This window comes from Zea mays, chromosome 5 (genome assembly GCF_902167145.1).
Source record: "Zea mays cultivar B73 chromosome 5, Zm-B73-REFERENCE-NAM-5.0, whole genome shotgun sequence".
Lineage (NCBI taxonomy): Eukaryota > Viridiplantae > Streptophyta > Magnoliopsida > Poales > Poaceae > Zea > Zea mays.
This window is the reverse complement of record NC_050100.1, coordinates 117705107-117719787: the sequence shown is the minus strand read 5'-3', so window position 1 is coordinate 117719787 and position 14681 is coordinate 117705107. Positions and strand designations below refer to the sequence as shown.

General features: G+C 46.8%; 1 pseudogene; it reads right to left on the bottom strand.

Annotated features, from left to right (window-relative positions):
• Positions 1 to 275: 275 nt before the first annotated feature.
• Positions 276 to 14681, bottom strand: part of LOC109939757 (pentatricopeptide repeat-containing protein At1g09900-like) — a 28949-nt pseudogene continuing 14543 nt past the window's right edge.

Here is a 14681-nt window from a genome sequence, read left to right as displayed (position 1 = left end):
CTAAACGTGAATCCAGAAAGTAAACATCAAACCATGTGTACAATCTAATGTGCTCACATCCTGTAAATATGCATAAAAAATTGCAACTACAATCAGCCAAACAAGCATGATATTTAACATTGTTAGATAAATAACAATAAAAAAAGACAGAGAACTAAGCTCTACGCTACAATATGCCAGAAGCAAAGAGGACTTACAATCAAAATTGAAGCAATGTGTAAGTGCTAACCTACTCCACCACTACATACAATGATGTTAAAAGTGTACACATGCCCTTGAATTAATCATGACTCAAGAAGATCGAATATTTTGATCTAACAACAAAGCTTCATTCTTGATCAAGCTGTTAGAAAGTACATCTCTTGAGCACAACCTGCTTAGCAATTCTCTTGCCTCTTTCAAATAGCCCTCATAAAACAAACCTTCTATGAGTATAATGTAGGTCGATTCATCAGGCATACAACCACAGGACACCATATCAGCAAGCACATCAATAGCATAATTTGTTTTCCCATTTCTGCAAAGCCCTAACAGTACTGTATTGTAGAGTACTGTCTGGGGTGATATGCCTGAATCTTGCAGTTTATGAACCACCTGGACTACCTCTTCAATTTTATCCTCTTTATTCAGACTCTTAGTTAACACCAGGTACATCTTATCTGTGTTGAATCCTTTGTTGGCCATTTCATTCAACAACTCAAGGGCTTGTTCCATCTTGCTAGCCTTGACTAGTCCACCTATTATTGTACTGTAAGTGGTAGAGTTAGGATTGCAGCCTTTCTCAGGCATTTGCTTAAAGACTTCTAAGGCCTGCAAAATCAATCCCTTTTGACACCAGAAACTAATAATAGTATTGAATGTCGAGTTATCTCGGAGGCGATCATTCTGGGACATCTTAATCATTAGCTCCTCGGCATCCTCCCACCTATCAGCACTACACAAACCCTTTAGCACAGTGTTGTAGGTGACAATATCGGGTTTACAACCAAAGGATTGCATGTTGCTTAGTAACTCCAAGGCACTATCCACATTTCCTTGCTCACACAACCCACCGATTATAGCATTGTATGTAACAACATTTGTCGTGCATCCATGCTTTGACATTTTCTCTAGATATCGAGTAACTTTCTGGAGCAATCCTTTTCGACACAAGGTATTGATGGTCACATTGAGTGTTGCTTCATTTGGTGGGCAATTCTCGCTAACCACCTCGTCTAGAATCTCATTAGCATCCACCCATCGCTCGATGCTACAGAAACCCTTCAAAACAGTGTTGTAGTTGACAGTGTTGGGCTTGCAACTTCTAGAAGGCAAGCTGTTCAGAAGCTCGCGTGCCTGATCTACATCACCTTCTCTGCACATAGCGTCGATGATGACATTGTATGTCACGTTGTTGGGCTCACACCCCTCTGCGCGCATGAAATCGATGAGCTCAGGGCCTGCCGGTATCCTCTCCCCTTGCACGCCGCCTGGAGCAGGATGTTGTAGTTGACCACATCGGGCGCGCACCCGCGGCAGAGCATGCCGTCGAGGACCATGAGGGCGTCCGCGACCCGCCCGCGCTCGCAGAGCGCGTGGATGAGCGGGTTGTGGGCGTACGCGCTGCTGGCCTGCACGTGCGCGGGCATTCCGCCCACGCGACGCGGCGCGCGTCCTCGAGCAGACCCACGCGGCAGTACCCGTCGACCAGCGCGCCGTAGGTGGCGGCAGTGGCCTCGGGCCCGTACGCCTCGACGACGCACACGGCGTTGGCGGGGCGGCCCCACCGGCAGAGGTCGCGGACAAGATGGTTGGCGAGCGGAACGTCGAGCGGGCGCGGCAAGGAGCCCACGAGGCGGAGCGCCGCGTCTAGGTCGCCCCGGTGGATCAGGGCGCTGAGGCGGCGGTCTGCTCCGTGCAGTCAGCGCGGCGGCAGCGGAAGCGGCCTGGTGCTGGTGTTGGGGATGCCCGGTGGGCTGGGCCTTGAGCTGCGGACGCACAGGCGGCAGCGCGTGGGGTGGCGCGAGTAGTGTCTAGGCCGGACACCCGCCCGGACACCGCCAGCGCGGTGATGCGGCGTGCCAGATCCAGCTGCTCGTAGGGGTCCCGCGGCAGCGCCGCCTGGAGCTCGTCTAGCAGCACGAAGTCCGCCGCCTCCGCGTCGTCGCCCAGTGGCATCGCCTCCACCGCCAGATCTCTCCGCGGAGGCCGGGCGAGATGAGTGAGACGGAAGCCGAATCGGATCGGGCCCGCTGTATGGAAGGGAGCGCGGGATTCGAGGGTGGGGGATCCGCGAGGATGGAAGGGAGCATTGGGGAGCCGCGCCGTCAAAGCTCAAAATGGAAGGAGGGCGGTGGATGAGGGCGGAGGATGGAAGAGCGAGGAGGGGCTGCCGGCGGGATGCGGGGCGGGGTGCGCGAGGCAGAACATGCTGGTGCGGACGCCTACATTGTTCACATAATTAGTAGTAGAGATATATTAACTTGTCCACGAGGACAAATCTTTCCCATGTGCACATATGGTCAACTATTTTTTTTATCGGCGCAGAGAGGCAATGGTAACTTTGTTTCACGTCATCTAATTCCCGACCTATATAGCGTCTTCGAACAAGAATGGGTCTTAAAAGAAATTTTTACTTCAAAAGAAATGCGAGCACATTTAAAGTGTTTAGGGTCTCAAAACAAATTCTTTACTTCAATAGCTAGACCTTAAATAATGCTATTTAGAAAATAAATCACATTATTAGGAAAGAAAATAGTTGTAGATTAAGAAAAAAGAAAAAAAGGACAAATATATGAGGTATTTTATTTAGGACCCGAGAGACCGAACCCTTTAATCGTTGATGAATTTCTATAAAATAGGATCATCTCTTTGTAATAGAATTCTTTGCACAAAATATAGGGAATCTAATTGACACGTTCGTAATATTATTATTAATTCGTAGGTGTCATTTATCAGCGGAATAAAGTTCGTAATTTATCTAAGAAATTTATGGTGGTATTTTCCAGCGACGAAAAATAACAATATGTGCATGTTCCAGTTGAACGTTATTTTTGCCTCTCCGTGTGCTGTGGCTGCCAACGTTCGAAAAAGGGGCCCTAAAAAATCACTGTTGCAATCGCTAAAATATCGGCTAAACCAGTGGCCCACGCTCGTCAAGTTATCGGTTCCACAAAATCCTCCACGCTCAGCACATTTATTTCCCTTTTCCTCCTAACTTTCCTGACTACCTCGCCTCTCCATCCTTGCCACTAGCGACTTCACGACCTCCCCATCCTTCAGCTTCTACGTCCCAAGACAAAGATGGCTACAGGCAATGGCGGACCTAGGTTTTTTATAAGATGTGCCACGACAATTTTTTATATACAATTTTGTATTATCAGTGTTGATATACTTAGGTCAAATTAGTGTTGCTGCTTAAAATAATCATAATTTAAACCATGAATTCCCATTATGATCAACATATACTACTACTCCAACCCCAAAATACACACGCAAAATCTGAGACATGGACCCTGTTTGTTTCAGCTTTTTGGAGCTTCTGGCCACCAAAAGCTGCTGCGGACTGCCAAACGCTCAGCTTTTCAGTCAGCTTCTATAAAATCTGTTTGGGTAAAAACCATTCAAAATCAACATAAACACATAATCGGTTGAGTCGTTGCAATAGTAGTAATCTGTCACTTTCTATATCCTGAGTCCTATGAATACCTTTATCTTCCTCCGCACGTAATCCTAATGATACTCAGATTCTCTATACAGCCAGATTTTCCCCACAGCCAGATTCTCAGAAAAGCTGGTCAGAAAAAAGCTGAACCAAACAGGCCCATGGCAAGCAAGTATGACATAATTGGGAGATTATTAATTGAATCATCATAAAATAACCTTAGACACCCTAACTTCACTGATAAAAAACTGAAAAGATAATACAGTTAGAACCTCGACACACAGTGGCTATGCATGAGCACTGCTGATGTGGCGGCTGTGCACTAGGGTTAGGTACGGCTGGGTACGGGACTGCAGGTGTTGGATGCTGTCACAGCCGATTTTAGAAGGCAAATCGAATGCGAACCATGTACGTGCCAGGATCAGAAACTCACGTACACAGCGATTACATAATTGGACATCATCACACAATGTTCGAAATAAATAGCGGAAAGGTATTTTAGTTACATCAAGATGTCCAAGACATCCATAGAGTCTCATACATAACCATTGTCTTTAACATAAACATCAAAGTGCGGAGAAACGAAACGTAGGTGATAAGCCTACACAGGCAGCTGACTGGGGGTTTGCCACTAAGAATAAACTAGAACTCGTCGTAATCCTGGAACTCCTCGAAGTCCTCCATGTTGCCAGCATCACCTCCAGAGCACTGAGTACAGTGGGGACAACCTGGGGTGGGGTGGTTTGTAAAGCAAGGGTGAGTACACATCAACGTATTCAGTAAATGTCCCGTTTGGCTAAAGTGGACTAGATGTATGTGGGGTTGAGGTTAAGCAGTAGCTTTTAGTTGATCAAGTATTTATTATTAGTAGTAGAGCCAAGTTTTAGTAGTATACCCAGTAATTACCCAAAAGTACTCCCTCAAAGAGGAAATATCAGAGATCAGAATTATATCATCATTGTTAACCATCATCATAAAAGTAATCAGAATTCTTCTAATCAAAGAGGATCCCAAGGCTGCTCTTAACCGTGAGCTCGGCTGATATACCAGTTTCTAACACTCTGCAGAGGTTGTACAGTTTACCCACAAGTTGTGATCCCTTTCCATCCTGGGTTGTACAGACCCGATCTTCACTACCGAGGTGAATGGCCAGGGATACACTACGTAGCCTTTACAAAGACTCCCCTGGTGCATAGCTGCTCGTTAGGTTTCGCCAGTCGTACAAACGCAGTACACCTCCCCAAGTTGGGTGACTAACAAAACCAAATCGAATGAACCTCTGCAGCCCCCTTAGCAGAGTGAGCACTATGCCCCGGCCCCCAATGACGTCCCTCATGCAAAGCCAACTACACCTCAGGTTCATCTAATTAATCAGCTAAGGGCGTGCCATTCCACCCTCATGGTTGCACTGTTATCCCGGGTGGTCACTCCACGAACAGGTCCTTACGGAGAGGTACTTAGGGAAAATGGCCTGAGTCCCCTAGAGTATCATAATATCAACATTGGGATAACATCACCGTATCATAAATAATAATATCATGTTCATTGATTTAGTTAAGGCAATAGCAAAATGCTAACCATGATAACCCAAAAGGTAAACAAGGATAAGGTAAACACAGACTAGTCAATCCTTAGGTTAAGAAATGTAATGTGGGACAGTGAATCATAAAGTATGTAGGACATAGTAGGTCAGAGGACACTTGTCTTCACCAGGTTGTTGCTCAGGGAGGTCTCCAGCAACACACTCGGGAACCTTGGACTGCTCGTTGTCTAAATAAAGCGAGCATGCATTCAATACATTTCAAAAGTACAAATGAACATCACACCAAACATGTACAAACATTGGAATACATCTTAAAAAAGCACAATACTAAATATACTTCAACTCCTAGGGTTTTTTCCTTTCATTTATTTTATTAAATAAACAAATCTACACATATACTAGTTCATAGTTAACCATAAAATTAGAATGTACAGTTTGTAAATGGAACTAATTTATTTAAATAGAGAATATTCCTATGAACATTTTGCAATTTGAATCACTGAATTTGGAGTTCATATGCAAAAGATATGAAATAAACAAGTTTGGGAATTTAAAATATGAAAATAGGTCTAATTCTACAATTATTTAAAAGCCTAGGGTTCAATCTGCAAGATTACAGGGGCCTGCATATAAAGTATAGGGACGACGGGTTCTATTCAGGGAAAACCGAGGGGGTCTTAAGCAAAACAACCACAGCGAAAGGGTATCCGGGCTTCTCGGCCATCCGATCGAGAACGGACGCCCGAGATTAGAAGCGGGCGCGCGGGATCGGACGCGAGGGCTGACCGACGGGTCCCACGCGTCAGCGACCCGGGTATCCCCGGTGCGGGATGCGAGCGCGAGCGCTCTCTAGCGGGCGGGGCCCACATGTCGGCGACTCAGGTACTTGGGAGGGGGAAACGACGGGGGTCTGACAGGCGGGGTTAGGGGGAGGTCGGGCCCGCTAGTCAGTGGTAGAGGCATGCGCAGGTGCGACTTCGCGGGTGTGCCCTGACGGTCGAGGCCCTCCAGGCAGTGGCACAGAACGGGGAAAGAAGGGAGAGACTGACGGGCGGGTCCTCCTTGTTAGGACCGCCGTCTACCTTGGTCGCACGCACGACGTGAGCGCCATGGCCGGAACTAGCATCTCCGCACGGGCGAAGAAGGCACGGGGCGATGGCGGTTGGCCGGGGGGGTCTCGGTTCAACGGCGCGGTACCAGTACCAGCGATCACCGGCGACCAATCGACGGCACAGAGAAAACGGGGGAGAGAGAAAAGAAAGTCCGACGGGGAAATTCACCTCGGGTGGGGCGGGAAAGGTGGCGAGGCTGGGCCTGACGGTGGCGGAGCACGGTCACGGACGACGGCCGAGCACAACCGGCGGCATGTTCGGGCGTAGGAGGTCTGGCGACGGGGAAGCTCCGACGGGCTTGAAAAACGGATGCGCGCGGCTTGGGTGAGTGGGCAGTGGCGAAGTGAGCGAGGCAGGGGAAAGTGGGGGTGTGCAAGGACTTGTAGAGGAGGTCGGGGTGCCGGTTTGGAGCTGGGTGGCGACGTGGGCGCGACGATCTCGACGTGCATGCGCGCGGTCCACGCAGGCAAGAAGTTGAAGGAGGGGGAGGGACTGGCGAGCGGGGCCCACGGGACAGCGGTACAGGCGTGCGAGCACACGACGGGCCAAAGCGCCGACAAGATGGCCCCACAGAACAGCGAGAGGGAGAGAGGAAGAGGGGCGCGGGTCGGGGCCGACAAGATGGCCCCACAGAACAGCGAGAGGGAGAGAGGAAGAGGGGTGTGGGTCGGCGCCGACATGGAACACATCATGCACAGCGGATAGATTCTCTGGTAAGCTGAGTTGGTAAGCCACTTCTCCGCGTCTTGCTTGAATCTGATACGACCCGATATATCGAGCTGCTAGCTTGCCCTTTACTCCGAACCTTTTGATTCCTCTGATTGGTGACACCTTCAAGTAGACATAGTCTCCTGTTTCAAAACTCAGTTCTCTTCTTCGGGTGTCAGCAGAGCTTCACTGTCTGGACTGTGCTGCCTTCAAATTCTCTCAGACCATTGTGATGTTCTCTTCAGCTTCAAGCAAAATATCTGGACCGAACACTTGTCTTTCACTAGGTTGGTCCCAATGCAATGGAGTTCTGCAATTTCTCCCATAAAGCGCTTCGAATGGTGACATCTTCAAACTGGCTTGATAGCTTTTGTTGTAAGAGAATTCCGCATATGGTAACCTCTTGCCCCAACCTATCTTGTTTTGCAAAGCACAAACCCTCAACATATCTTCCAGAATCTGATTGGTTCTCTCTGTTTGACCATCTGTCTGCGGGTGATAAGCTGAGCTGAACTTCAAGTGTGTGCCCAAAGCTTCATGTAACTACTGCCAAAAATGAGAGGTGAACTGAGTGCCTCTATCTGATACTATCTTCTTCAGAATGCCATGCGAGCACACAATCCGAGACATGTATAGTTCGGCCAACACTGCACTGTTGTAGGTGGTCTTGACTGGTATGAAATGGGTCTCCTTTGTCAAATGGTCCACTACTACTCAGATGGAGTCATAACCAGTACGAGTGCAAGGCAAACCAATTATAAAGTCCATTCCGATCTCATCCCATTTCCACTGAGGAATCTGCAATGGCTGCAACAACCCTACAGGTCTCTGATGTTCTGCTTTAATCCTCTGACAACTGTCACAAACAGCCACATACTCTGTTATTTCCCTTTTCATACCGTACCACCAGAATTTTTTCTTTAAGTCTTGGTATATCTTCTCACTACCAGGGTGTATAGAGTATGTTGTCTCATGAGCTTCCTTGAGAATTAGTTCCAGGATCAATTTGATGTCGGGAACACATAGTCTATCCTTGAACCATACCACTCCTTCTGCATCTTCATGGAAATCCTTGCCTTTCCCATCTATGATCAGCTGCTGGATCTCGTTGATCTTCTCATCATCCTTCTGGCCCTTCCTAATGTCTTGCTCTAGAGTGGGTTCCAACTCAATTGTCACTCCTTGGGTGTTGTTCAGAAATCCAAGACTCAATCTATCGAATTCCTTCACTAGCTCATACGGCATCGGGTGAGCGGCCAACATATTGACTTGGCTCTTTCTACTTAGAGCATCTGCAACCACATTTGCTTTGTCTGGGTGATAATGAATCTCCAGCTCATAATCTTTTATCAATTCTAGCCATCTTCGTTGCCTCATGTTTAACTTTGACTGAGTGAATATGTACTTGAGACTCTTGTGTTCCGTGTAGATATCACACTTCTGCCCATAAAGATAATGCCTCCAGGTCTTCAGTGCATGAACCACGGCTGCTAATTCCAGATCATGAGTAGGATAATTCTTCTCATGAATCTTCAATTGGCGGGATGAGTATGCCACTACTCTCCCTTCCTACATCAACACACATCCCAGTCCGGTGTACGAAGCATCATAATATACTGAGAATGGCTTGTGAACATCTGGCAGAATCAATACTGGTGTCGTTGTTAACTTCTCCTTCAATGTCTCAAAGGACTTTTGGCATGCTGGGGTCCACTTGAACTCAACCTTCTTTGCCAACAAGGTTGTCATTGGCCTAGAGATCTTGGAGAAACCTTCAATGAAACGTCGATAATAACCGGTCATTCCGATGAAACTCTTGATTCCTCGGACATCTTTTGGTGCTTTCCAGTCCAAGATAGTTGTTACCTTCTTCGGATCTACAGCTAATCCCTCTCGGTTTATAATGTGACCCAAGAACATAACTTCATTGATCCAGAACTCGCACTTGCTGAGCTTGGCATATAGCTGACAATCTCGTAGCCTCTGAAGTACTTTCCTCAAATGCTGAAAGGGAAATGTGCCCTTGGGCCATTTCTAAGTATTTTGGTGATTGAGTGCCAACTCAAGTGCTTAAATGTGAATTTATGCAATGGATGAATAAAGTGCAAATCAAGAGCAAAGGTATGTTTCTAAGTCTTAGTACATTGGTTTTGTGTACTAATATATTTATCTAAGTGTTAGAAACAGAGAGAAGAAGAAAAGGAGATTGTTGGCTGTGTACAGCCAACAGGCTGTTTCGGTCTGGGGCACCGGACTGTCCGGTGGTGCACCGGACAGTGTCCGGTGCGCCAGGCTGCCTCGACCTAAAGACGCCGCTCTCGGGAATTTGCCGACGGCGTACGGCTAAAATTCACCGGACTGTCCGATGTGCACCGGACTGTCCGGTGAGCCAACGGTCGGCCGAGCCAACGGTCAGCCGCGGAATCTGCGCGCGACACGTGGTCTGGCCAACGGTCGGAAGGAAGCACCGGACTGTCCGGTGTGCACCGGACTGTCCGGTGCGCCAAATCTGCAACGGTCGGCAACGGTCGGCTGCGCTGTTTAAGGAAATAAATCGGGCACCGGACAGTGTCCGGTGTGCACCGGACTGTCCGGTGCGCCCGATGACAGAAGGCAAAGATGGCCTTCCAGATTTGCTCTCAACGGCTCCTAGCTGCCTTGGGGCTATAAAAGGGACCCCTAGGCGCATGGAGGAGAATACCAAGCAACTCTTGAGCATTCTTGATCATCCACACTAAGTCTTTGCGCATCCATTTGTTATTCTAAGTGATTCGAGCTCCGTTCTTGTGAGAAACTGTGAGATAGTCTTTGAGCTCGAATCTTGGCCGTGTGTGTGCGCGTTTCGCTGTGGATTTGTGTGTGTTGCTTCCCTCCCTTACTCCGTGCTTCTTTGTGAATCTTAAGTGTAAGGGCGAGAGACTCCAATTTGTGGAGATTCCTCGCGAGTGGGATAAAGATAAGCAAGGCAAAACACTGTGGTATTCAGGTGGGTCTTTGGACCGCTTGAGAGGGGTTGATTGCAACCCTCGTCCGTTGGGACGCCACAACGTGGAGTAGGCAAGTTTTGTACTTGGCCGAACCACGGGATAAATCACCGTGTCTACTCTGTGTTGAATTCTTTGTGATTGTCGTATTGTGCAAGATCTCCTCCTTAGCCACTTGGCAATTATTGTACTAACCCTTAACAAGTTTTTGTGGCTATAAGTTAAGTTTTTACAGGATCACCTATTCACCCCCCCCCTCTAGGTGCTCTCAATTGGTATCAGAGCCGTTCTCTTCAAGAAGGGGTCTAACCGCCCGAAGAGATGGATCCTAAGGGGAAGGGAATCGTGATCAACGACAAGGAAAAGGAGTCCTTCGTCAACGAGCCAAAAGATGATAAATCCAACGACTTTGGCTCGGGCCACAGACGTAAAGATGGGAAGAAGAAGAAGACAAGGCGCATCAAGGAGATTGTCTACTACGACAGTGACGAATCCTCTTCTTCCCAAAAGGACGACGACAACGACTACAGGAAGACGGTCAATTCAAACTTTTCATTTGATTATTCTCGTATTCCACATAGTTCGAATTCGCATTTGCTTTCCATTCCTCTTGGCAAACCTCCACACTTTGATGGGGAGGACTACGGATTTTGGAGTCACAAAATGCGTAGTCATTTATTCTCTCTCCATCCAAGCATATGGGAGATCGTAGAGAATGGAATGAAATTTGATAGCTCGGATAGCCCTATGTTTATTAATGAACAAATTCACAAAAATGCACAAGCTACTACTGTGTTGCTAGCCTCTTTGTGCAGGGACGAATACAATAAGGTGAGCGGCTTGGACAATGCCAAGCAGATATGGGACACCCTCAAGATTTCTCACGAGGGGAACGACATCACCATGCTCACTAAAATGGAGTTGGTGGAGGGCGAGCTTGGAAGGTTTGCAATGATAAGGGGCGAGGAGCCAACCCAAACATACAACCGGCTCAAGACCCTTATCAACAAAATAAGGAGTTATGGAAGCACGCGATGGACGGACCATGACGTCGTCTGACTATTGCTAAGGTCCTTTACCATTCTTGATCCTCATTTGGTGAATAATATTCGTGAGAATCCCAGGTACACCAAAATGTCGCCCGAAGAAGTCCTAGGAAAATTCGTCAGCGGGCGAATGATGATTAAGGAAGCAAGGTACGTGGACGACGCCTTGAATGGACCAATCAACGAGCCGCAACCTCTTGCTCTCAAAGCAACAAGAAGCAAGGAGGCGCTACCTAGCAAGGTGGCACAAATTGAGGCGGCCGGACTTAATGATGAAGAGATGGCTCTCATCATCAAACGCTTCAAGACGGTGCTAAGAGGTCACAAGGGGCAGCCAAGCAAGACCAAGACAAAGGGGAAGCGCTCATGCTTCAAGTGCGGTAAGATTGGTCATTTTATCGCTAACTGCCCCGATAACGATAGTGACCAGGAACAGGGGAACAAGAGGGAAAAGTAGAAGAACTACAAGAAGGCCAAGGGCGAGGCACACATTGGAAAGGAGTGGGATTCGGATTGCTCCTCCGACTCCGACAATGAAGGACTCGCCGCCACCGCCTTCAACAAGTCATCCCTCTTCCCGAACGAGCGTCACACATGCCTTATGGCAAGGGAGAAGAAGGTGAGTACTTGAAACTCCACTTATGCTTCTTCTAGTGATAATGAGTCTAGTGATGATGATGACATAGACTATTCATGCTTATTCAAGGGTTTAGATAGATCTAAAATAGACAAAATAAATGAATTGATTGATGCCTTGAATGATAAGAATGTGCTTTTAGAAAAGCAAGAAGATTTGTTGTATGAAGAACATGACAAATTTGTAGAAGCACAAAAATCACTTACATTAGAGATTAAGAGAAATGAAATACTTTCTTGTGAGTTGTCTACATGTCATGATTCAATTGCTAGTTTAAAGAGCAAAAATGATGATTTAAATGCTAAACTAGAAAAATCTAGCAAAACAACATCTTGTGTAGAACATGTTGAGATTTGCACTAGGTGTAAAGATTTCGATGTTGATGCCTGTAGTGATCATTTAGTTTCAATTTCCAAACTAACTGAGGAATTGGCGAGTCTTAATGCTCAACTTAAGGCTAGCAAAAGCGAATTTGATAAGCTAAAATTTGCAAGGGATGCCTACACGATTGGTAGACACCCCTCAATTAAGGATGGACTTGGCTTCAAAAGGGAAGCCAAGAACTTAACAAGCCATAAGGCTCCCATTCCCGTTAAGGAGAAAGGGAAGGCCCCTATGGCTACTAGTGCTAAAAAGAACCATGCCTTTTTGTATCATGATAGGAAAAATTCTAGAAATGTTTTTAGAAATTATGATGCTTTTGATTCACATGCTTATGATTCTTATGCCATGACTGCTTCTAGTTCTTCCTATATGCATGGTAGAGATATGACTAGGAGAAATGTTATTCATCATGTGCCTAGAAAGAATACTATTCATGCTCCTAGGAAAGTAGTAAATGAACCTTCTACAATTTATTGTGCTTTAAATGCTTCCTTTGCTATTTGTAGAAAGGATAGGAAGATAGTTGCTAGGAAGTTAGGGGCAAAATGCAAGGGAGACAAAACTTGCATTTGGGTCCCTAAGGAAATTGTGACTAACCTTGTAGGACCCAACAAGAGTTGGGTACCTAAGTCCCAAGCCTAAATTTGCCTTGCAGGTTTATGCATCCGGGGGTTCAAGCTGGATTATTGATAGCGGATGCACAAACCATATGACGGGGGAGAAGAAGATGTTCACCTCCTACGTCAAGAATAAGGATTCCCAAGATTCAATTATATTTGGTGATGGGAATCAAGGCAAGGTAAAAGGATTAGGTAAAATTGCAATCTCAAATGAGCACTCAATTTCTAATGTGTTTTTAGTTGAGTCCTTGGGATATAATTTGCTATCTGTTAGTCAATTATGCAACATGGGGTATAACTGTCTATTTACAAATGTAGATGTGTCTGTCTTTAGAAGAAGTGATGGTTCACTAGCTTTTAAGGGTGTATTAGACGGCAAACTTTATTTAGTTGATTTTGCAAAAGAAGAGGCCGGTCTAGATGCATGCTTAATAGCTAAGACTAGCATGGGCTGGCTGTGGCATCGCCGCTTAGCACATGTGGGGATGAAGAACCTTCACAAGCTTCTAAAGGGAGAACACGTGATAGGTTTGACTAACGTGCAATTCAAAAAAGATAGACCTTGTGCAGCTTGTCAAGCAGGTAAACAAGTGGGAGGAGCACATCACAGCAAGAATGTGATGACCACTTCAAGACCCCTGGAGCTGCTGCATATGGACCTCTTCGGACCCGTCGCCTATTTGAGTATAGGAGGAAGTAAGTATGGTCTAGTTATTGTTGATGACTTTTCCCGCTTCACTTGGGTGTTCTTTTTGCAGGATAAGTCTGAAACCCAAGGGACCCTCAAGCGCTTCCTCAGGAGAGCTCAAAATGAGTTTGAGCTTAAGGTGAAGAAGATAAGGAGCGACAACGGGTCCGAGTTCAAGAACCTTCAAGTGGAGGAGTTCCTTGAGGAGGAAGGGATCAAGCACGAGTTCTCCGCTCCCTATACACCACAGCAAAATGGTGTGGTAGAGAGGAAGAACAGGACGCTAATCGACATGGCGAGGACTATGCTTGGAGAGTTCAAGACCCCTGAGCGTTTTTGGTCGGAAGCCGTGAACACGGCTTGCCACGCCATCAACAGGGTCTACCTTCATCGCCTCCTCAAGAAGACGTCGTATGAGCTTCTAACCGGTAACAAACCCAATGTATCTTACTTTCGTGTATTTGGGAGCAAGTGCTACATTCTAGTAAAGAAGGGTAGAAATTCTAAGTTTGCTCCCAAAGCTGTAGAAGGGTTTTTATTAGGTTATGACTCAAATACAAAGGCGTATAGAGTCTTCAACAAATCATCGGGTTTGGTTGAAGTCTCTAGCGACGTTGTATTTGATGAGACTAATGGCTCTCCAAGAGAGCAAGTTGTTGATTGTGATGATGTAGATGAAGAAGATGTTCCAACGGCCGCTATACGAACCATGGCAATTGGAGAAGTGCGGCCACAGGAACACGATGAACGAGATCAAACATCTTCCTCAACTATGGTGCTAACCCCAACTCAAGACGATGAACAGGTTCATCAACAGGAGGCGTGTGATCAAGGGGGAGCACAAGATGATCGTGTGATGGAGGAAGATGCGCAACCAGCACCTCCAACCCAAGTTCGAGCGATGATTCAAAGGGATCATCCCGTCGACCAAATTCTGGGTGACATTAGCAAGGGAGTAACTACTCGATCTCGATTAGTTAATTTTTGTGAGCATTACTCCTTTGTCTCTTCTATTGAGCCTTTCAGGGTAGAGGAGGCCTTGCTAGATCCGGACTGGGTGTTGGCCATGCAGGAGGAGCTCAACAACTTCAAGAGAAATGAAGTTTGGACGCTGGTGCCTCGTCCGAAGCAAAATGTTGTGGGAACCAAGTGGGTGTTCCGCAACAAACAGGACGAACACGGGGTGGTGACGAGAAACAAGGCTCGACTTGTGGCAAAAGGTTATGCCCAAGTCGCAGGTTTGGATTTCGAGGAGACTTTTGCTCCTGTGGCTAGGCTAGAGTCTATTCGTATCCTGCTAGCATATGCCGCTCACC